The sequence below is a fragment of the Macaca thibetana genome, chromosome 2 (assembly GCF_024542745.1).
Source record: "Macaca thibetana thibetana isolate TM-01 chromosome 2, ASM2454274v1, whole genome shotgun sequence".
In the NCBI taxonomy this organism is placed as follows: domain Eukaryota; kingdom Metazoa; phylum Chordata; class Mammalia; order Primates; family Cercopithecidae; genus Macaca; species Macaca thibetana.
This window is the reverse complement of record NC_065579.1, coordinates 115,019,393-115,044,230: the sequence shown is the minus strand read 5'-3', so window position 1 is coordinate 115,044,230 and position 24,838 is coordinate 115,019,393. Positions and strand designations below refer to the sequence as shown.

The 24,838-nt window shown below is 38.5% G+C and overlaps 1 protein-coding gene across 6 annotated transcripts in view; it reads left to right on the top strand.

Moving 5' to 3' along the window:
* Window positions 1-24,838, top strand: part of FHIT (fragile histidine triad diadenosine triphosphatase) — a 1,489,770-nt gene that overhangs the window by 587,571 nt on the left and 877,361 nt on the right. The gene's annotated exons all lie outside the window — the stretch shown is intronic.

Here is a 24,838-nt window from a genome sequence, read left to right as displayed (position 1 = left end):
TCTCTGTTCTCTTTTGCTCACAAGGTACCCACCTCTGAAGGAGTTCAGTGTCAGATTTCAAGGTTCTGCGTTATTGATAACTTGTTCAGTGTCCAAAAGCTGGAGAAACTATGTTGCCTTGTCTCCTCTGGGTCTAGAAATAACCTCTGTTGTATTGTCTAAGAAGGTAGTGAGGGAAAGGAATCCATTCTCAAAAGAGAACTTTAGTTTTTAACCTTTTCCTTGGTGACAATGAATTTTAGAAAATTTATTTACATTAAGGTTTGTGGATTAATTGACAAGATAAAGATACTAAGAAGTATGTCCTTCTCATGATTTTTGGAATTAGGGACAAATTACGGCATTCGCTTGTTCTAGAATGTTTATTTCCAAGGTATTCTTTTGAGCAATCAGATTTTGGCTGCATTTTTATCTGATTAGTTTTGTGAGCCAGACCTGGAAGTCAGGACTAAATTATATTCTGTACCTTTGTCACCTCTTTACGTCCCTGTGGAAACTGTCATCTGCCAGCATTTGGAGGAGAGGCGCTTTCTTACAACACCTCTTCTGTATTCAAGTCATATTTACTACAGAAACAAAAGACATGGAGCCCCTTGGTAATGGGCCCATGTCAGCTTGGAGCTAAGATAGTTGTTTTATTTGTCGGAAGAGAAGTACAGGTGTAAAAACACAGCATGTGCTAAAAGTAGTTCCTGTGGAAAACCTGGTCCTTCTATCCCCTATGGTTACTGAGTGAGTAGAACTCTTGGCAGAAATCAGAAAAATCATTCTCATACATCATTTACTCTTTCACCACTAACCACTCTTAGAGGAACCAATCATTTAAGAATTAGGCAACCCCTGAAGATGTCTGTGGCTGTCTTCATGATTTTCCTTCATTTTTGAAACTTAGCAGTTGCAAAAAAAAAAAAAAAAAAAAAAAAAAAAAGCAGCACTGCTTTCCCAAATTCTCCCCAGCCGAGAGCACATTCCAGTTGAATCTAGAGACTGGCACAAAAATAATTTCAATTTTCAGAGTCTACCCATGGTGTTTCATGTATCCATCTCTAAATCCCACTAGAAGATGCTGGTAGTCTGCCCAGTTCGGTGTAGCTGTGTAGTACAAACAACAGCTAACTCTTATTTTCGTGTTTCATCTCAGAAGAAACTGGGTTTTCTGTGTTACCCAAAGTGATTGTTTGCTGTGCAAATGAGGGGAGACTCGGATTTTAAAATAGCATTAAGATTGTTCTAGAGGAAAGGCATGGTCCCCACGTAAGTCATTATCCGGGGAGACCGTGTGACATACGCACATGGTAGCATATGGTGGCAGTGGATGGACTGAGGCCCGGAGAGACAATTTGATGGATTTCTTTGAGACTCTGAATTAGACAGTGCCTCCGGAGATGAAAGAAGGCTATTTTTCATAAAGTTCTCTCCCCTCCCCCTGCCAACTTCCCCACTTCTCTTAAGTGTTAATTAATGTTTTTCCTCTTGGTCTAGGGGATGGGCCCCTGGATTAGGTTGATGACAGACTGATGAATGGACAGGTCCAGCAAGCACAGGCATTGTTGTCATCTCACTCTGCATTTCTGCCTGGATCTCCTTGATGTAAATCAGAATAATAGGTAGTGAAACAATGCGCAGATGTTGGAAAGACAGGCTCCTGTTTTTAGGCTCTCTGGAAAATTCTCCCTTTATTTGATTTTGGTGGTTTCAGTCATATCGTCTAATACAGTTTCATACAAATGTAATCTGGCTTCCCCAGCCTAGTACAACCCAAATCAAAATGATATTATACCTCTTCACAGCTGTAAATCCTTCCTCAAATTAAAGCTCCGAAACCTAATCTGCTAGAAGTCTACAGAGGAGGAGGGGCGCCTCAAGCTCCCCACCAAGAATAGCATTAAGCATCTAATGACAACTTGACAGAGACTTTTATCTTTTGTCCCCTGTGAAATAAAATCTTCAAAGTTATCTGCCTCTTCTTTGAAACTTAGCACAGGCTGTACTTGGCCAGGTGTCTCAAAGCTGATACCAAGAGGGCAAAGATTGAGAGCTGTTTTTTACCCAGTCATTTCTGTGCTGCCTTTTTTTTTTTTTTTTTTTTTTTTAATGACCTGGGAAGAAGTGAGAGTAAATTTGACATGTGGCTATTTTCCAAAAAAGGTTAAAGAATCCTAACAGGGACTCGGATAAGACATTGATTTAATTGAACTCATCAATTAACCAGTGAATTAATTACTCTGTATAAACCAGAGTGAAGTCAAGATAGGACAAGGGGTGGGTCCATCTTGGGTGAGAGGAAGGTTTAGAAAGCTGGAGATCTAGATGAGCTGGATTTCCTGGCAAAGTTCAACTGTAAGTGTTGAGTGGATGAGCAGGGGCCTGACAGAGTCTCAGGGATGTCATAAGGCTCACGTAGTAGGCAGATACTGCTAAGACAAATGCTGGGTTAAGTCTCTTGCATCCAGAACACAATTAGTTCCCAGAGAGGCTTGTGGTGGTGGTACAGTGACTCCTTTTTTGTGTTACTATTTCAGGAATTTTCTAGAGCTTCTAGACATGGTCCCCTTAATACAGGATTTTGATTGCTTTGGAAAGAGTGGGTTCTTGCAACTCTAAATAAGAGGACAAGCATGTATCTTTTGTGATCAACCAGGGCATTGCTTAGGCATTTTAGTTTCCCTGGGGGAATAGGGTAGAGGATGATTATTCACAATCATTTGCCTTTCGTCCAGTAGTGTCTTCTTTTGGTGTTGACTTCCTCACACTGGTTTTCATTTATAAAACCAATGAAATCACACTAGTTGTGTCACATTAGTTAAAGATACCAGAGTACACCCTTTAGGTTTCTGAGATAACTTCGAGAATGAAGCCAGACCTCCTGGCTAGAAGAATCTTGGAACACTTTATTGATAGAGTCCTCTAGGATATGGGAGTCAGGTAGGGTCCCTGTTTGAACCAGTCTCTGGGAGGATAATTTTAGAAAGATAACATAAGACAAATAACCCTCCCATACACTTTGATCCCCAGGGCAGCCAGTATAACAAAGGAACAGGAGCAAGGTCCTGACACTTTCATTCAAAAAATACGTTTTGGGAGCAGCTATCAAGTGTCAGGCTAGCCAGGCACTATTTTAGGCTCTGAGAATACTAGAGTGAATGAAATATTTCGTATCCCTGCTATTATGATTCTAGGATTGTCATCTTTAAATGGGCACACTATGTTTCAAAGACTACAAGTAGCCTACAGTAACTTGGGACTTCTTAATAGAGGCAGTCTACATAGATACATTAAAGCAATCAAGTGGGGACAACAGAACAAAAGAAAAACAGGAAGGGCATTATTCTAGAATCTGGCCAGTGACCTCTACTCAGCTTTAAGGGACAGGAACCTATCGGAGAAAGATGGAGTTGGGAAATAATTTTATTTTCCTTGAGTTGACTTAAATTCTGCTTTAATACTAGACATGGCTTTCATCATGCTAAACAGGCTCTCCTGTAGTAATAAGCAACCTCTAAGTCTCAGGCTTAAAGAGAAGTTTCTTGGAGTTTTATTTCCAGAATGGCAGAATAAGGTGCTCCATGGACCATTTCCCAGAAAACATCCATCACTGATGAAAATTATAAAGAAACTCATTATTTAAAGTCTCTGGAAATTATTCTAATAGAATATGACAAAAAGCATTTATGTGAGAAACTCTGAAGACTCTCCATAAGAACACAAGAGTCTGTAGCATGTCAGACACAACCTGCTATCTATCCCTTTCATGTAGCTTTGTGAGATGGAGCCTCCACTCTGGGCAGATGTGGCCAAAGGGACGGTGTTCCCTTTTCTGTCAGCTTCCAGTCAAGGGATATGGTATCTCACCGAGCAACAGGTCACTAGAATTTCTCATTCCCTCTGCCCTAAACTGCTGAGGCTAAGTTCTTAGTGAGAGGGGCTGAAAGTTTAGGAATTACCTTCTTCTACCTACCCCCAACTAATGAGGTGGATGTTCTACCCCAGGTATGGGAGGCTGAGAATATTGAGGCCCCAGTCCCCTTGCCTCAGCTTACTCATAGGCAGGTTCCATGCTGAAAGACGCAAGCTAAGAAAGCCAGAGGCTGCCACCCCCAACCAGTCCCCTACTCAAAAAGTGTAGGTATTACTCTCCCTGCCAGCTCTGGAGCTCCAGGCTCAGATTTTGCTAGGGGTAGAGGCAGTCCATAAGAACTCTGAAGCTCATAGGAATTGATTTGATTTGAAACAGTGTGGGGAATGTCAAGCCCAACTAAGGTCATTCTCCAAAGCAATAGACATTGTGGTTACAAGCAATTAAGAGGAGGCTGGTAGCTCTATACAAATCAACAAGCTAACCCGTAGATTACCTAGATGATCAGAGAGAATCAGATAAAGATACAGGTAAGAGAGCCCTCCTGGAGTAAGGAAAAATTGGCCTGAAGAACTAATTCCCAAAGGCCCTTGAATTTAATTGGGTCAGACTATGGAGGAATTTATGCCTCTAGGATATTGTTCAAAACAATAGAATGATTATCCAGTAATTAGTGAAGCATAACAGCTGGGTGTGATGCCAATTGAGGCAGACAATAGAAATATCAGGGAAAGAGATAAAGAAAACCTTCAATACTCATTGTTCTCAAGTATACATGGAACATTTTCCAAATATATCACATGCTAGGCCATAAAAGCCTCAATATATTCAAAGGATTGAAATCATATACAGTATATTCTCTAGCTACAATCAGGTGAAATTAAAAATCTAACAAATATTTTTGGAAGCTTGCAAATACACAGAAATTAAACAACACACTCCTAAATATCCAATGAGTCAATTTAAAAAATCACAATGAAAATGAGAAACGATTTTATGTGATTAATGAAAATGAACATGTAACATAACTTATAGAATGCAACAAACAGTGCTTTGAGGGAAACATATAGCTTAAGTACCTGTATTTAAAAAAATCTCAAATCAGTAACCTATGTTTCACCTTAAACTGTAAAATGAGTAAACCACACAAAACAGAAGAGAATAATAAAGGTTGGAAGAAAAATTAATGAAAGAGAGAATAGAAAAACAATAGAATCAATGTAACAATAGTTGGTTCAAAAGATGAACAAAACAGAGAAAACTTACCTAGATTGACCAAGCAGGAAAGAAAGAATACTCAAATTATTAAAATCAGGAATAAAAAATGGGACCTGGCCAGGCGCAGTGGCTCACACCTATAATCCCAGCACTTTGGGAGGCTGAGGTGGGTGGATCATGAGGTCAGGAGTTTATGACCAGCCTGGCCAATATGGTAACACCCCGTCTCTACTAAAAATACAAAAATTAGCTGGACGTGATGGTGCATGCCTGTAGTCCCAGCTACTCGGGAGGCTGAGGCAGAAGAATTGCTAGAACCCAGGAGGCAGAGGTTGCAGTGAGCCGAGATCCCACTACTGCACTCCAGCCTGTCACTGCACTCCAGCTTGGGTGACAGAGCGAGACTCCATCTCAAAAATTTAAAAAGGGGACCTTACTTTTGCAGAAAGAAAAAGGATTACAAGGGAAAACAATGAACAAATGTATGACTACGAATTGGATAATTGGAAAAAATGAGCAAATTCCTAAACAGATACAAACAAAACTGATTCCACAAATATAAAGCCTGAGTAACCCATCAAAAGTAAAAAGACTGAATATATATTTTTTATAATCAAAAAACTACCCATAAATAAAAGTCCAAGTTCAGATGACTTCACTGGCCAATTCTACCAAACATTTAAATTAATATTAATTTTTCAGAAATTCTTCCAAAAATTCTCAGTACATTCTATGAGGCCAATAGTATCCTGTTAACCAAACCAGACAGACATCACAATGCAAGGAAACTACAGACCAATATCTTATCAATACAGATATAAAAATTCTCAGTGAAAGACAAGCAAACTGGATCTAGCAACATATTTTGTATCATGGCCATGTGGAATTTATCCCAAAAATGCAAAATCAGTTTAACATATGAAAACTAATAAATGTAATATACCATATCAATAAAATAAAGGATAAAAGCAACATGCTTGTATCAATAGACACAGAAAAAATATTTGAAAAAATTTAACACCCTTTAATGATAAAAACACTCAAGGAAATAGAATAGTATGAAACTTTCTCAACCTGATAAACAGCATTATTAAAACTTCACAGCTTATATCATACTTAACAGTAAAAAAGATGAGTGTTTTCCCTCAAGATAAGGAAGAAGGCATGGATATCCCCTCTAGCCATTTCCATTAAACATTGTCTGACAGTTCAAACCAGGGAAATTAGGCAAGAAAAAGAAACTGCATTCATATTTCAAAAGAAGAAAAACTTTATTTATAAATGGCATGATCTTATATATAGAAGATCTTAAATCCACTAAAAAACCTATTAGAAATAAGTTGAGCAACTTTTTAGGGTACAAGAACAACATACACAAACTAATTCTATATCTCTATTCACTTGTGATAGACAATGAAAATGAAATTGAGAATTCCATTTATGAGGGCATCAAAAAGAATAAATACTTAGGAATAAATTAAAAGCAATGAAAAATATGAACTCTGAATTTACATATATTTGAAAGAAGTTAAAGAATATGTAAATACACAGCAAGACTTTTTATGTTCGGAGATTGGAAGAGTTATTGTTAAAAGTGCCAAAAATTGTCAAGTGCCGTAAAGATTCAGTTCAATTCCTATCAAAATCTAAACAGATATTTTTGTAAAACTTGACAAGATAATCCTAAAATCATACAGAAATTCAAGGGACCCAGAGAGTAGCTGAAACAATCTTGAAAAAAAGTGCAAAGTTGGAGGATTTCCTGGTTTCAGAACTCATGACAACTCTACAGTGATCAAGAGAGAGTAACGCTGACATAACAATAAAGATCAATGGGCATAGGACTGAGATTCCAGAGATAAACTCACATTTACTATCAACTGATTTTCAACAGTGCTGCCAAGACAATTCAGTGGTAAAAACTTTTTAAACAAATGATTCTGGGACAACCAGATCTCCACATGCAAAAGGATGGAGTTGCATCCTTATCTCATCCCATATACAGAGATTATCTCAAAATGAATCTTGGCCTAAAATGTAAAAGTTAAAACTATAAAACTCTTAGAAGGAAACATAGCATAACAAATGACCTTGGATTAGGCAATGCATTATATTTTAGATATGATGCCTTAAGCACAAGCAACAAATGGAAAAAGACACCAGCATTAAAAACTTTTGTGCTTCCATGGATAACATCCAGAAGCTGAAAAGAAACGCCATAGAATGGGATAAAATACTTACATATCATATATCCGATAAGAGACTTATATCTAGAATATATAAATATTTGTATAACTAAACCCAATTTAAAAAATGGACAAAAGGTCTGAATAGATATTTATCCAAAGGATATATACAGATGACCAATAAGCCCATAAAAAGATGCTCAGCGTCACTAGTCGTCAAGAAAATACAAATTAAAACCATACTGAGATACCACATCACCTCATAAGATGGCTATAATTGAAAAGACAGAGGAACTTGAAAATACATTGTTGGTGAGAATGTAAAGTGGTAATAGCCACTTTGGAAAACAGTCTATCATTTCCCCAAAAGGTTGAATAAAGAATTGCCATATGATTCAGTAATTCTACTTGTAGTTATATACCCAAGAGAAATTAAAACATATGTCTACTCGAAAGCTTGTACATGAATGTTCATAGCAACATTTTGCTTACTAAAAATGAGAAACAAGGCCAGGCGCGGTCGCTCATGCCTGTATTTCCAACACTTTGGGAGGCTGAGGCGGGTGGATCACTTGAGCTCAGAAGTTCAAGACCAGCCTGGGCAACATGGTGAAACCTCATTTCTACAAAAAATACAAAAATTAGCCGGGCATGGTGGCATGTGCCTGCAGTCCCAGATACTCGGGAGGCTGAGAAGTGGGAGGATTGCTTGAGCCTGAGAGGCGGAGATTGCAGTGAGCCGAGATTGTGCATTGTACTCCAGCCTGAGCAACAGGGCAAGACTGTCTCCATAAAAAAAAAAAAAAGTAGAAACAAGCCAAATGTCTTATCAATTTCTGAATGGATAAATGTGGCATAGTCTGTCAATTGAATTTATCTTGCAAAAAAAGAAATGAAGTACTGATACATGTTACAACATGGATGAACCTTATAAACATTACACTAAGTGAAAGAAGCCAGTCAGAAAAGACCACGTATCGAATAATGGAGAGCCAGAGGGTAAAGCCTACCACAGACACACTTAACAGTATTAACATTGCTAAGTAATTTCAGTAATATTGTTTATTTCAAGTTCTTGTTCTGCCTTTATCTAGTTTTTCTTCTTAGTAGACTCCATTCCCATCCTTCTTGGATATTTCACTTTTGGAATCATTGTCAAAGCAATTCTCTCTCTCCATTCCTATTCTCATTCAGGTTCCTATATTTATAAAACTATAAAACTTGCTCAGATTCCTGCATTTTGCTGGGACTCTGCATCAGCTTCCTAACTTGGCCTGGTCTTCTGTCCAATTCCATTCAAATCCACACCAGCTGTAGGGATTTTTCTAAACTTCGTATCCAACCTGACAGTCCTCTGCCTAATCTTGCCAAATACGTGTTCATTATTGTCAAGTTGAAGCCCAAGCTGCTCAGCATGGCTGACTTAAAAAGTAAGCTAAGCTTTCTTGCTGTCTCTTACCACTCCTTGCTTCTCATTTTGCATTCTGGCATCATTGAACTGCATGGACTTCTCTGCATACATCCTACTGGCTTTTGCCTTCACATCACTGGCTGTACCATTTCTTCTCTCTGGGATGCTCTCCTCACTAACTTTTGGCCTCCTTACTTCACTTAGGCATGGATTAAACAGCGCTTTCGAATGTGCTATGACTGAGTCAGTTTTTCTGTTTTTCTCTGTATTACTATAACATTGTACTTAGCATGTTTTGCTGTAATTATCTGTTCATGTATTGTAGAATTTTTCAAAAGCAAACACTATGTTTTACTCATTGTATAGCACAGTGCCTGATGCATAGGAGATAGTGAAGCGGGGGATGGAGGGAGGCATTGACCTTGAGAGAAGCCTTCTGTTCCCTCCACCTGGCTTCAGGCAAGTTTAAAGACCAAATTAGGCTAGGCAAATAGCTGGTTAACCAATGTGTTCCTGAAGACACCCCAAAATGAGGACATCCTTGCTCTTTCCATAGTTTTACTACCATGATAGTCCATTTCTAACTGCTAATTTGTATCTTACCAATATGACCTGCTAGTGCTGTTCCTTCTGCTCTAACTGAGCCTGTGTATCACCCAGTGCCTCTCAAGCAATTGTTAAGAGTCGTACCTGGAAACCATCATTCTCAGCAAACTATCGCGAGAACAGAAAACCAAACACCGCATGTTCTCACTCATAGGTGGGAACTGAACAATGAGATCACTTGGACTCGGGAAGGGGAACATCATACACCGGGGCCTATCATGGGGAGGGGGGAGGGGGGAGGGATTGCATTGGGAGTTATACCTGATGTAAATGACGGGTTGATGGGTGCTGACGAGTTGATGGGTGCTGATGAGTTGATGGGTGCAGCACGCCAACATGGCACAAGTATACACATGTAACAAACCTGCACGTTATCCACATGTACCCTAGAACTTAAAGTATAATTAAAAAAAAAAAAAGAGTCATAAAGGCTCTTGACCTAAGCTTTGATATGTGCGAGCTGAGTGACACAAACATACAGTACTTCACTTTAGGTCAGAACACAGCCCAGCCCAGCACAGATTTAAAAAGAAGAAAATGAACATGTTTTGCAGCTGAAATGGTGGGATATAAATCCTGGTTCTATCATTTATTAGCTTTGGGATTGTGGCTAGATTACTTGATTTCTATAAAGCCCCAATATCTCATCTATAAAATGGGACTATAGGCTTACATAAGTATCACATTAAATTGAGATTGCATGTCAAATTTAGAGCATGCCTTGTAGCACAGTTGTTTCTTGAGCTGCAACATCTTGTGCTTGCCATGGAAAATAAAATGATGGCATATTGGACAGAGAAGGTTACACTTTGGTGACAAATAGATCCAGCCATGAAATTGCATTAAAAAAAAGTTATTTCTTGCTCATGTAACAGACTAGTGATTACTTGTTACATATCTGCTATGTGTGCCAGGTCCTGCACTAGGCACTGTAGGTATGGTCTTGAACAAGACAGGCAAAGATCTCACAGTGCTTCTAAAGATGGGCTTCGTGGGAGAAATGGCTGATTGTGTTTGCACCCACTGCAAGTTAAGGTATACGACTGTCAACAGCATCTTGAAGTCATGAGTGTGTGTACTGTCTGAATTATCTGAATGTCAGATCCCTGCCTGGATGGGTGCAGGAGCCTGGGAGAAGAGATGCTTCTTTTGAGCACAGACCTCAGAAATGTGGCAAAGGCTGAAACTACTGATGAAGGACAAGTTCTTGGAATAATGTATTGTTTCAAACCTTGAGGCACAGATTCTCTACTTCATGAGCGAGTCTAGCGTAAAGCAGGCATGCTTTCTCTAGGAATGCCTCCCTCCAACCAAAAAAACCCCAAAGTGAAAAAGAAGAAAAACTGAGAACAGCAGAGGCCTTAAATTCTTATGAAGTATGAGTTTTAATGCATGCATCCAATCAGCCCAGGCTGAAGTGTTGACATTGGATTTATTTGCATGACTTAATAGCTTCTTTCACAACCCACTCAAAAGCTCCTTTTCCCTTTGAGTTGTGATTGTTTTGTTATATTCCCTGTGGATAAAATTCACATAAACACTGGGTTTACTATATATTCCCCCTTTGCCTTTCTGTCTCTTAAGTGTGTTAGTCCTTCCCACCTAATGACAAAAACAGTTTCCTAAGCAACTGAGCTCCAGAATGTGTTAAAAAAAAAAAAAATCTAGATTTGTACCTTTCAAAAAATCTACATAAGGAACTGTGATTTGCTTTAAGGAAGGGGACAAATGGAAACATGGTTTTGATTGAGATATGGGTATAATCCTGTTCCAGTTGGTCACAAATGGCCTTTTCGGCCAATTTGGATGAGGAAAGGGCCACTTGGGTGCTTGTTACCTGTAGAAGGTAATTTTAGGGGCACCATGAGACGTGGAGGCTTTTCCAGGTTTTCAATCTTGACTCCATCGCCAATCGTTGAGTCATCTCAAGCAAGTTATTTAAGCTCCCTGACTCCAAGCTTTCTTGCCTCTAAGAGAGGGCTAACAATTCCTATGTTGTATATAGCTAAGAGAGCTCAAATCCTTAAGAAAAATGCAGAGGGTTAATTCTCCCTACACAGTGGACACTTCACTGGCATAATAGCTGTGTGGATGAAAGGTTGATTCTTTCTAGAATTTAACTGTCAGACCATGTAGTTGTGTTTTTTTGCTTTTTTATTTGAGATAGGATCTCACTCTGTCACCCAGGCTGGAGACCAGTGGCATGATCATAGCTCCCTGCACTCTTAATCTCCTGTGCTCCAATGATCTTCCCTCCTCAGCCTCCCAGTTGTAGCTATATTTTAATGGCCTGATTCCTTTTCTTCTTGACTTAATTGCCAACCACTCAAGTATTTCTAGAGCCCATACTATGTGACTATCACTGTATAATGCTCTGGAAAGACAAAAGTTTGTTTGTAGAGTGACCACCTTGGACATGTATTTTCCAGAGTGTGTTTTTCACGTAATGCTCAGCACAGTCACTAGTAGTTGCTTTAAGGAACTGCCCACATTTCAGAACGATAGTTATAAAATGGTTCCATTTATGTTTAAACACTTTTTGGAAATAAATGTAATAGTAAGCATATTAAAAAGTAGACTGAGACTGGGCACGGTAGCTCATGGCTGTAATCTCAGCACTTTGGGAGGCTGAGGCGGGCAGATCATGCGGTCAGGAGTTTGAGACTAGCCTGGCCTTCATAGTGAATCCCTGTCTCTAATAAAAATACAAAAAGGTAGCTGGGCGTGGTGGTGGGCACCTGTAATCGCAGGTACTTGGGAGGCTGAGGCAGGAGAATTGCTTGACCCCGAGAGGTGGAGGTTGTGGTGAGCCCAGATAGTGCCACTGCACTCCAGGCTCGGCAACCATGTGAGATTCCATCTCAAAAAAAAAAAAAAAAAAAAAAAAAGTAAAAAGTAGACTGGAAGCATAAATACCAAACTGAGGAGCATTTACCCCAGGAATGAAAGGATTGGTGTGAAAACATCACTTTGGAGTTAAATGTTTTAGTCTGGATACTTCTGAGTGGTTTGACATTTTTTATAAGACTATTTATATATTACTTGGTTTTAAGAAATCAATACACTATTTCTTTTTGAACAATTTTAGGTTTACAGAAAAATTGAGCAACAAGTGCAGAGTTTGTATATGCCCCACCACTCCCCCAGTTTCCTTTATAATTAACACTTGCATTAGTGTGGTATATTTTTTACAGTTGATGAGTCAATTTTGATACACTATTATTAACCAAGTCTGTAGGTTACGTTACGGTTCAATCTGCATTGTACATCCTATGGGTCTTGACAGCTGTTGAATGACATGCAGCCACTGTTATATCATTCAGAATAGTTTCACTTCCCTAAAAATCCCCTGTGTTCTATCTAGTCATCCCTCCTTCCCTCCTCCTCCTCTGAGCCCTTGCAAACCATTGATCTTTGTATTGTCTTCATAGCTTTTTTTTATTCCCAATGTATCACATAATTGGAATCTCACAGTTTGTAACCTTTAAAATTTGGCTCCTTTCGCTTTGCAGTATGCCTGTAAAGTAACTCCGTCTCTTTCTGTGGCTCAATAGCTCATTTCTTTTTAGTGTGGCTGAACAATGGTCTGGGTATACCATGATTTGTTTATTCATTCACTTACTGAAGGACATCTCAGTTACTTTCAGGTTTTGGCAATTTTGAATGAAGTTGCTATAAACATCTGTGTGCAGGTTTTTGTGTAGAAATAAGTTTTCAACTACTTTGGGTAAATACCAAGGATTATAATTGCTGGATTGTATGGTAAGAGTATGTTTCATTTTGTAAAACATTGCGGGTCTTCTGAAGTTGCTATATCATTTTGCATTTCCATCCACAGTGAATGTGAGTTCTGTTGCCCCACATCCTCACCAGCACTTGGTGTTGTCATTGTTTTGAATTTTCACAATTCTGATAGATACATAGTGGTATCAATGTTTTAATTTGCAATATTCCAATAACATATTTTGAGCTTCTTTTCATATGGCTATATTCCATCTGTATGTATTTTTTGGTGAGGTGTCTGTTCAGGTCTTTAGCCCATTTTTAAATTATTTTTCTTATTGAATTTTAAGAGGTTTTTTTTTTAATATTTTGGATAATAGCTCTTTATCAGACATGTTTCTTGCAAATATTTTTTCCTAGCCTTTGGCTTGTCTTTCTCACTTGACAGTGTCTTATATCAAGCAGAAGTTCTCAGTTTTAATGAAGTCTAGCTTATCAATGATTTCTTTCATGGATTGCACCTTTGGTATTATATCTAAAACATCACTTTCATGCTCAAGATCAACTGAACTTTCTTCTACATTATTTTCTAGGAGTTTTATGGTTTTACATTTTACATTTAGGTCTGTGATTCATTTTGAGTCAATTTTTGTGAATAGTGCAAGGTCTTTGTCTAGATTCTTTTTTTTTTTTTTGCGTGTGGATATCCAGTTGTTCTAGATCCATTTGTGGAAAAGACTATATGTGCTTTCTACTCTGTTTCATTGATGTATTTGGTGACTTTTGCCAATACCATACTGTTTCAATTGCTATAACTTTGTAGTAACTCTTGAAGTCAGGTAGTGTCAGTGCTCCTACATGGTTCATCTCATTTAATATTGTCTTGCATATTCTGGATCTTTTACTTTTCCATGTACACTTTAGAATCACTTTGTTAATATCCACGAAATAGGTTGCTGGGATTTTCGTTTTCTTTATATTTATTAGGCAAAAATATTCCTTAATTTACATTTTATTCACAGTTTTTTATGTACACATTTAAAGGACTTTATAAACAATGACATTAGTGATTCTAGAATGGTAGATAGCTTTTTAAAATGTAATTACTCTTCTAAGAGGAAAAAATACATGATACTAAAGGATTGTATTTTGTGACCACCTATAATGCAACAAATCATCTACTTAGTTGCTATGTTAAGCTTTGCTGCTATAACAAATTATCAGATGCAGTGGCTTCAAACAACACAAATTTATCATCCTATGGTTCTGTAGGACAGAAGTATGATACTGGGCCCACTGGGCTAAAAGGTACCAGCTGTACTGCATTCCTTTTTGGGGCCTTTAGGGGAGAATCTGTTTCCTTGACTTTTCAGTTTTCTATAGGGCCCCTGCGTTCTTTGGCTCATGGTCCCTTCCTTCTTCAAAGCCTCCTTTTCACCACCTTCAAAGTGGTCAAGTCTGTCTTATATTGCATCATTCTGACCTCTTTTGCCTCCTTCTTCCACTTTTAAGGACCCTTAGCATTATATTAGGTCCACCCAGATGATTCAAGATAAATTCTCCATCTCAAGGCCCTTAACTTAATAAAATTTCAACTTAATCACATCTGCAAAATCTTTTTGTATAATATATTCACAGCTTCTGCGAATTAAAATGTTGACATCTTCAGGTGTGGCCATGATTCTGCCTGCCACAGTAGAACTTGTCTTCAAAGTAATCAGGATATGCCCTCAGCAAATTAACGCAGGAACAGAAAACCAAACACCACATGTTCTCACTTACAAGAGGGAGCTGAATGATGAGAATACATCAACACATGGAGGGAGCAACACACACTAGGGCCTGTTGTAGGGGTAATGAGGTGAGGGAGAGTGTAAGGAAGAATAGCTAATGGATGCTGGGCTTAAGAACTAGGTGATGGGATGATCTGTGCAGCAAACTGCCATGGCACTACCATTTCTACAGCAGCCACAGCCTGTATCAAATAATGGTATGTTGGAGGAATTCAAACTGGAGAAGAGGTAGCTAGGAGGACTACACCTGAGCATATCAACCATAAGTTTTCATAAACTGTAAAACAAAACAGCTAAAGAATCATTTTATATCTATATCTGTGGTTAAGAAATCATACCACTCCTTTTTGAAAGGCCAAAATTCAGAATGAAAATATACCACTACATTATATGACTGGCTTTCAAAAATTCCCCAGTGCTCTGCTTAACTTTTTAAATTTACTTTATATCTTTTTTATTTTTTTTACTCCAGAGTAGAATAGTGATTCTTGATGTCCTCAAGTTATTGCCAGCATTGACTAATTCTTTGATATGACTTTATAAAATATTTATGCTTGGATCCAGAACCCAAAGATTTTCAGTTATTACAAATTACTTTCACAGAAGGCTAATTTTTTCTTCTATGAGGCAATCCATTAGGTTGGTGCAAAAGTAACTACGGTTTTTGAGCAAAAACCAAAAGATCACATCTGGATAACTTATTTTTTCCACATCTAGATAACTTAAGGCAAGCTTCTGTACCTCTTCTTCAGTACATCTGAGAGAAAACAGCTTCTGTTTGATATTTGTGTAGTTTGTTTTGGCATAGTCATTGGAAAGGTCTAGGATTTTGACTCCTGGACCACATATTAGAAATAGCAATTCCCCACTGTTCAAATTGAAACTTGCCTGTAAAAAATTCAGTGTTAGCTTTTACCTGCTTGGTGCTCTGAATTAAGGTGAAAGGGTTTTAAAAAATTAGATTTCTTAGAAAATCTGTGGGATCATTGTGACCCAATGAAAAATATACTTCCTGCAAAACCTTAACCATCTGTTTATTCAGATCAAGATTATTGGAGAAGGTACAAGGGACATTGGTCAGCAATCAACAAAGGCATTTATGATTAAATCCAGCTGAGAAGAGGAACTTATATAATCCCCATGTTTAGGTTTTCATGGGACAAAAGAAAGCATTCAGGAAAATGGCCCAAAATATTTCTAGTGTCAAGGTCTGATATCATAATCCTTCACAGATCCCATTGTTTTGAAAGACTTCCAAGAGTGTGTGTTATAGCTTGTAGTTATTTTGATACGATGCTAACAATCACTTCTTTGCTAGATCCTTTGGAACGAAGAAACATCTTCAGGTCCTGCTCATTGGGAACGTTCTGTTAAAAACTCCAGGCTGTCATTTCTTTACCATGTCAGTATCTAGTTCCATAGTAATTTATTCAGTGGTTCCTCGTTCTCCAAAGGCTCATTGTCTGCATCGTTTCACTTCACACCAAAAAACCTAAATGAAACTGATTTGAAGAGAATTTCTGCTGAAAATCAGGTCATCCAACATCTTGAACTAAAGTGAAAGTTCTCATTTACCAGAGTTTTCTTGGTGTCATAATGGTCGGGTAGCCCAAACCTTTCGAAATGCTGAGTGCCATAGATAGCTTTTACTTTGGCTTGGGATTTTTAAAACTGAGGTTGCATTGAGTCTATAGGTCAAGTTCAGAAGAACTGATATCTTGACAATATTAAGACTTCCTGTCTGCATATGTGGATAGCTTTCCTTTTTCTTAGATCTTTTGTATTTCTTCCAGCAAAGTTTTATAGTTTTCCTTATATAGATCTTGTACATGTTTGATTTATACCTAAGTATTTAAATTTTTGACATTAATGTAAATGGTATTGTGTTTTTAATTTCAAGTCCCAATTGTCCATTGCTAGCAATAAGAAGATAATTGACTTTGTGTATTAACTTCTGTCCCACAACCTTGCTATGATTGCTTATTAGTTCTAGAAGTGTATTACTTGTATAATTAAAACATTTTTTAAAAAGAATCAGAGAGTATGGAGGAGAAACTATTTCACCACACCTGTACACATCATAATCATTAAAGTGTGATAAAATATGTTGACACCAGGTGTTGCTTTTGTGAATTTCCTGTAGTGGCTTAGAATCACTTTTGCCTATATTTGCAAATGTGAAGATTTGTATAATAAATTAAGCTGAAGAAACAAGAAAACATCTGGGGTGAGTTTTTGTAACAGGTGTTGTATAAATAGGTCTTGTGGATATCCAAACAGGTGACACTACATAAAATACACACATGTTGGACTCAACATGCGCAGAAACAAAGCATGTGGAATAGAAGAACCTAGACAACGGTAGTTCCAAGAATTGTGACCTAATGACAAGTGATATTACTGACAAGGATGTTAATGACTCAGACACATCAGAGTTTCAATAAGGAAAGCAGGGACATCTCTCAATGTATAGCAGTGAGGAAGACTTCATTTGTGCACATTTGTGTGGCTTCCAAAGAATAGTTTCTCTCTCTTTTTAACTCTATTCTTGTTGGTAAACTTCACTCAAACCAGGGAAGAGTATTCTGGGAAATGTAGTTCTTGCCATCAGCTTTGCAATGCAGAGAGCTTAGATGGAGCCTTATCTTATTAATCATATTTTATTTGAATAAGACTACTACAAAACATCTTTTTCTCCTACTGGATTACAAGTTTCTTAAAGGTTAAGATTGCTTCTTTTATGTCTGAATATATCTTGCAGCATCTGGCAGAGTGTCATGCACATAGTAGGTATTACTCAAATATTTGCTTAATAAATTAATGGATGATATTACTTAAAATACTGTTATGATCAATGTAAGTTACTGCATAGGTGAATTGGACCATCACTTTGCTCTGACGAATGGCTGTAACTAAAATGAATAGCCAATTTAAATTTCTGATTTATTAAGGCCTTTTTACTGCTGTTCTTTTACTGTAATACTCTGGTGGTTTGCACTGGTCATTAACTTTCAGTTTGGAGTATTGAAATGTTAGTGAAGACTTGGTACATTCAGCCTGCGGGATCACGTTTCCTACATGATCATAGCTAGTATGTCTGAGAGCAGTTGAATAGCTCCTCTAATGATTGTAGAAACTACAGTGAATGACAAATTATTGGTGTCTAATATTATGTGAATGGTAAGCGACTATTAAGCACTTTGTTTCCATCCCTCCAGGAAAGCTAGATTATCCCCAGATAGTAGATTGCTATATGGAAATACCAATATTTACTTCCTGTTAATCCAAGAAAACAATTCAAGAACAGTTGTTTGATATAAGAAACTTTTACAGTTTTTTACAAATCAATGGCTAGTTAAGAATGACTCTACCAGGCACCCTGTTATGATGGGGTTGATCTTCAAGTCCACTAGGATGGGTTTAATAAATAATTTCTATGCTGTCAATCCACTTTAATGTCTGAATAGAATAGGCATTTTTTTGGCACCCAAATAGATTTAGGTTATCATTTATTTATTTTTTATTATTATACTTTAAGTTCTAAGGTACAAGTGCAAAACGTGCAGGTTTGTTACATATGTATACATGTGCCAGGTTGGTATGCTGCACCTGTTAACTCATCATTTACATTAGGTATATCTCCTAATGCTGTCCATCCCCCAGCCCCCCACCCCACGACAGGTCCTGGTGTCTGATGTTCCCCACGCTGTGTCCAAGTGTTCTAATTGTTCAGTTCCCACCTATGAGTGAGAACATGCAGTGTTTGGTTTTCTGTCCTTGCAAGAATAGTTTGCTCAGAATGATGGTTTCCAGCTTCATCTATGTCCCTACAAAGGACATGAACTTATCCTTTTTTATGGCTGAATAGTATTCCATGGGGTATATGTGCCACATTTTCTTAATCCAGTCTATCATTGATGGACATTTGGGTTGGTTCCAAGTCTTTGCTATTGTGAATAGTGCCACAATAAACATATGTGTGCATGTGTCTTTATAGTAGCATGATTTATAGTCCTCTGGATATATGCCCAGTAATGGGATGGCTGGTTCAAACGGTTTCTAGTTCTAGATCCTTGAGGAATCGCCACACTGTCTTCCACAATGGTTGAATTAGTTTACAGTCCCACCAACAGTGTAAAAGTGTTCCTATTTCTCCACATCCTCTCCAGCACCTGTTGTTTCCTGATTTTTTAATGATTGCCATTCTAACTGGTATGAGATGGTATCTCATTGTGGTTTTGATTTGCATTTCTCTGCTGGCCAGTGATGATGAGCATTTTTTCATTTGTCTGTTAGCTGCATAAATGTCTTCTTTTGAGAAATGTCTGTTCATATCCTTTGCCCACATTTTGATGGGGTTTTTTGATCTTTTCTTGTAAATTTGTTTAAGTTCTTTGTAGATTCTGGATACTAGCCCTTTGTCAGATGGGTAGATTGTAAAAATTCTATCCCATTCTGTAGGTTGCCTGTTCACTCTGATGGTAGTTTCTTTTGCCATGCAGAAAGTCTTTAGTTAAACTAGATCCCATTTGTCAATTTTGGCTTTTGTTATCATTGCTTTTGGTGTTTTAGTCATGAAGTCTTTGCCTGTGCCTATGGCCTGAATGGTATTGCCTAGGTTTTTTTCTAAGGTTTTTATGGTTTTAGGTCTAACATTTAAGTCTTTAGTCCATCTTGAATTAATTTTTGTATAAGGTGTAAAGAAGGGATCCAGTTTCAGCTCTCTACATATGGCTAGCCAGTTTTCCCAGCACCATTTATTAAATAGGGAATCCTTTCCCCAAGTCTTGTTTTTGTCAGGTTTGTCAAAGATCAGATGGTTGTAGATGTGTGGTATTATTTCCAAGGGCTCTATTCTGTTCAGTTGGTCCATGTATCTGTTTTGGTACCAGTACCATGCTGTTTTGGTTACTGTAGCCTTATAGTATAGTTTGAAGTCAGGTAGCATGATGCCTCCAACTTTGTTCTTTTGGCTTAGGATTGTCTTGGCAGTGCAGGCTCTTTTTCAGTTCCATATGAACTTTGAAGTAGTTTTTTCCAATTCTGTGAAGAAAGTCATTGGTATCTTGATGGGGATGGCATTGAATCTATAAATTACCTTGGGCAGTATGGCCATTTTCACAATATTGATTCTTCCTATCCATGAGCATGGAATATTCTTCCATTTGTTTGTGTCCTCTTTTATTTCATTGAGCAGTGGTTTGTAGTTCTCCTTGAAGAGGTCCTTCATATCCCTTGTAAGTTGGATTCCTAGGTATTTTATTCTGTTTGTAGCAATTGTGAATGGGAGTTCACTCATGATTTGGCTATTTGTCTGTTAATGGTGTATAGGAATGCTTGTGATTTTTGCACATTGATTTTGTATCCTGAGACTTTGCTGAAGTTGCTTATCAGCTTAAGGAGATTTTGGGCTGAGACAATGGGGTTTTCTAAATATACAATCATGTCATCTGCAAACAGGGACAGTTTGACTTCCTCTTTTCCTAATTGAATACCCTTTATTTCTTTCTCTTGCCTGACTGCCCTGGCCAGAACTTCCAACACTATGTTGAATCGGAGCGGTGAGAGAGGGCATCCCTATCTTGTGCCAGTTTTCAAAGGGAATGCTTCCAGTTTTTGCCCATTTAGTATGATATTGGCTGTGGATTTGTCATAAATAGCTCTTATTATTTTGAGAAACATGCCATCAATACCGAATTTATTGAGAGTTTTTAGCATGAGGGCTGTTGAATTTTGTCAAAGGCCTTTTATGCATCTATTGAGATAATCATGTGGTTTTTATCTTTGGTTCTGTTTATATGCTGGATTACATTTATGAGTTTGCATATGTTTAACCAGCCTTGCATTCCAGGGATGAAGCCAACCTGATTGTGCTGGATAAGCTTTTTGATGTGCTGCTGGATTTGGTTTGCCAGTATTTTATTGAGGATTTTTGCATTGATGTTCATCAGGGATATTGGTCTAAAATTCTCTTTTGTTGTGTCTCTGCCAGTCTTTGGTATCAGGATGATGTTGGCCTCATAAAATGAATTGGGGAGGATTCCCTCTTTTTCTATTGATTGAAATAGTTTCAGAAGGAATGGTACCAGCTCCTCTTTGTACCTCCGGTAGAATTCAGCTGTGAATCTGTCTGGTCCTGGACTTTTTTTTGGTTGGTAAGCTATTAATTATTGCCTCAATTTCAGAGCCTGTTATTGGCCTATTCAGGGATTCAACTTCCTCCTGGTTTAGTCTTGGAAGGGTGTATGTTTCCAGGAATTTATCCATTTCTTCTAGATTTTCTAGTTTATTTATGTAGAGGTGTTTATAGTATTCTCTGATGGTAGTTTGTATTTCTTTGGGATTGGTGGTGATACCCCTTTATCATTGTTTATTGAATCTATTTGATTCTTCTCTCTTTTCTTCATTAGTCTTGCTAGCAGTCTGTCAATTTCATTGATCTTTTCAAGAAATCCAGCCCCTGGATTCATTGATTTTCGAACGGTTTTTTATGCCTCTATCTCCATCTCCTTCAGTTCTGCTCTGATCTTAGTTATTTCTTGCCTTCTGCTAGCTTTTGGATGTGTTTGCTCTTGCTTCTCTAGTTCTTTTAATTGTGATGTTAGGGTGTCAATTTTAGATATTTCTTGCTTTCTCTTATGTGCATTTAGTGCTATAAATTTCCCTCTACACTCTGCTTTAAATGTTTCCCAGAGATTCTGGTATGTTTTGTCTTTGTCCTCATTGGTTTCAAAGAAGATCTTTATTTCTGTCTTCATTTTGTTATGTACCCAGTAGTCATTCAGGAGCAGTTGTTCAGTTTCCATGTAATTAAGCAGTTTTGAGTGAATTTCTTCATCCTAAGTTCTAGCTTAATTGCACTTTGGTCTGAGAGACAGTTTGTTATAATTACTGTTCTTTTACATTTGCTGAGGACTGCTTTACTTCCAACTATGTGGTCAATTTTGGAATAAGCATGATGTGGTGCTGAGAAGAATGTATATTCTATTGATTTGGAATGGAGAGTTGTGTAGATATCTATTAGGTCTGCTTGGTGCAGAGCTGAGTTCAATTCCTGGATATCCTTGTGAACTTTCTGTCTCATTGATCTGTCTAATGTTGACAGTGGGGTGTTAAAGTATACCATTATTATTGTGTGGGAGTCTAAGTCTATTTGTAGGTCTCCAAGGACTTGCTTTATGAATCTGGGTGCTCCTGTATTGGGTGCATATATATTTAGGATAGTTATCTCTTCTTGTGGAATTGATCCCTTTACCATTATGTAATGGCCTTCTTTGTCTCTTTGATCTTTGTTGGTTTAAAGTCTGTTTTATCAGAGACTAGGATTGCAACCCTTGCTTTTTTTTTGTTTTCCATTTGCTTGGTAGATCTTCCTCCATCCCTTTATTTTCAGCCTATGTGTGTCTCTGCACGTGGGATGGGTGTCCTAAATACAGCACACTGGTGGGTCTTGACTCTTTCCAGTTTGCCAGTCTGTGTCTTTTAATTGGAGCATTTAGCCCATTTACATTTAAGGTTAATATTGTTATATATGAATTTGATCCTGTCCTTATGATGTTAGCTGGTTATTTTGCTCATTAGTTGATGCAGTTTCTTCCTAGCATTGACGGTCTTTACAATTTGGCATGTTTTTGCAGTGGCTGGTACTGGTTGTTCCTTTCCATGTTGAGTGTTTCCTTCAGGAGCTCTTGTAAGGCAGGCCTGGTGGTGACAAAATCTCTCAGCATATGTTTGTCTATAAAGGATTTTATTTCTCCTTTACTTATGAAGCTTAGTTTGGCTGGATATGAAATTCTGGGTTAAAAATTCTTTTCTTTAAGAATGTTGACTATTGGCCCCCACTCTCTTCTGGCTTGTAGGGTTTCTGCCGAGAGATCTGCTGTTAGTCTGATAGGCTTCTCTTTATGGGTAACCTGACCTTTCTCTCTGGCTGCCCTTAACATTTTTTCCTTCATTTCAACTTTGGTGTATCTGACAATTATGTGTCTTGGAGTTGCTCTTCTCGAGGAGTATCTTTGTGGCATTCTCTGTATTTCCTGAATTTGAATGTAGGCCTGCCTCACTAGGTTGGGGAAGTTCTCCTGGATAATATCCTGAAGAGTGTTTTCCAACTTGGTTCCATTTTCTCCGTCTCTTTCAGTTACACCAATCAGACATAGATTTGGTCTTTTCACATAGTCCCATATTTCTTGGAGGCTTTGTTGGTTTCTTTTTACTCTTTTTTCTCTAAACTTCTCTTCTCACTTCATTTCATTCGATCTTCAACCACTGATACCCTTTCTTCCACTTGATCAAATTGGCTACTGAAGCTTCTGCATGTGTCACGTAGTTCTCATGCTATGGTTTTCAGCTTCATCAGATCATTTAAGGACTTCTCTACACTGTTTATTCTAGTTAGCCATTCGTCTAATCTTTTTTCAAGGTTCTTATCTTCTTTGCAATGGATTCAAACATCCTCCTTTAGCTCAGAGAAGTTTGTTATTACCGATCGTCCGAAGCCGCCTTCTCTCAACTCATCAAAGTCATTCTCCATCCAGCTTTGTTCTGTTGCTGGCAAGGAGCAGCGTTCCTTTGGAGGAGGAGAGGAGCTCTGATTTTTAGTATGTTCAGCTTTTCTGCTCTGGTTTCTCCCCATCTTTGTGGTTTTATCTACCTTTGATCTTTGATGATGATGATGATGTTTAGATGGGGTTTTTGTGTGGATGTCCTTTCTGTTTGTTAGTTTTCCTTCTAACAGTCAGGACCCTCAGCTGCAGGTCTGTTGGAGTTTGTTGGAGGTCCACTCCAGACCCTGTTTGCCTGGGTATCACCAGCAGAGGCTGCAGAACAGCAAATATTACAGAATGATAAATGCTGTTGCCTGATCCTCCCTCTGGAAGCTTTGTCTCAGAGTGGCACCCAGCTGTATGAGGTGTTAGTCGGCCCCTACTGGGAGGTGTCTCCCAGTTAGGCTACTCGGGAGTCAGGGACCCACTTGAGGCAGAGTGTCCGTTCTCAGATCTCAAACTCCATGGTGGGAGAACCACTACTCTCTTCAAAGCTGTCAGACAGGGACGTTTAAGTCTGCAGAAGTTTCTGCTGCCTTTTGTTCAGCTGTGCCCTGCCCCCAGATGTGGAGGCTACAAAGGCAGGCAGGGCTCCTTGAGCTGTGGTGGGCTCTGCCCAGTTCGAGCTTCCCTGCAGCTTTGTTTACCTACTCAAGCCTCAGCAATGGTGGGCGCCCCACTCCCAGCCTCTCTGCTGCCTTGCAGTTTGATATCAGACTGCTGTGCTAGCAGAGAGCAAGGCTGCGTGGGTGTGGGACTCTCAGAGCCAGGCACACAATATAATATCCTGGTGTGCCATTTGGTAAGGCCATTGGAAATGTGCAGTATTAGGGTGGGAGTGTCCCGATTTTCCAGGTACCATCTGTCACGGAATGGGAAAGGACATTCCCATTGCTAGGAAAGGGAATTCCCCGACCCCTTGCACTTCAAGGGTGAGGTGATGCCCTGCCCTGCTCTGTGGGCTGCACCAACTGTCTGACAAGCCCCAGTGAGATGAACACAGTACCTCATTTGGAAATGCAGAAATCTGCGTTGCTCATGCTGGGAGCTGCAGACTGGAGCTGTTCCTATTCAGCCATGTTGGTGCCTTATTTATTTAATTTTTTTTGTTTTTTGTTTTGCTCTTGTTGCCCAGGCTGGAGTGCAGTGATGTGATCCATCTCATCTCACTGCAAACTCTGCCTTTCAGGTTCAAGCTATTCTCCTGACTCAGCCTTCCAAGTAGTTGGGATTACAGGCATCTGCTGCAATGCCCGGATAATTTTTGTATTTTTAGTAGAGATGGAGTTTTGCCATGTTGGCCAGGCTGGTCTCAAACTCCTGACCTCAGGTGATCCATCTACCTCCAAAGTGCTGGAATTATAGGTATAAGTCACCACACCAGGCTGATTTTGTTTATTCTTAAGTCTTAGAACATGAATTGTGCTTCCAGAGCAATATTAAGCAAAACCAAGAAATAGTTATTCATTTCTGTACATGGTGCTGCTGTTTAACTGGCA